We start from the raw sequence: 344 nt of genomic DNA, 5'->3' as shown, positions 1-344 counted from the left end.
ATTGCTAAAAATAAATGTGTTTTGTGTACACTGTCAATACAAATTGTGTGTACAGCCAATTGCTTTTACTGAATCAAATTACTTGATTTTCTGCTTTTTAAAGGTCAAGTCCACCCCAGGAAAATGCTGACATGAATAATACCCCTTTCATAAACCCATCCTCCAATTAGCCGCCTAAGAGTAATGCGGATAATTCAATAAAAATTGCGTTCACAAACTCCGAAAATAATCCGCACTATTTTTACGAGCGCCCGTCCTGAAAAAGGCGGATAATCGTCATGGCAACCGCACACACCCCCTCCGATGCGGTTGTGTTGGAAAAGGGTGACCTAATTGTGACCGCA

The sequence above is a fragment of the Lytechinus pictus genome, chromosome 5, assembly GCF_037042905.1.
Source record: "Lytechinus pictus isolate F3 Inbred chromosome 5, Lp3.0, whole genome shotgun sequence".
Taxonomy (NCBI): Eukaryota; Metazoa; Echinodermata; class Echinoidea; order Temnopleuroida; family Toxopneustidae; genus Lytechinus; species Lytechinus pictus.
Note: the sequence above shows the minus strand (reverse complement) of the source record.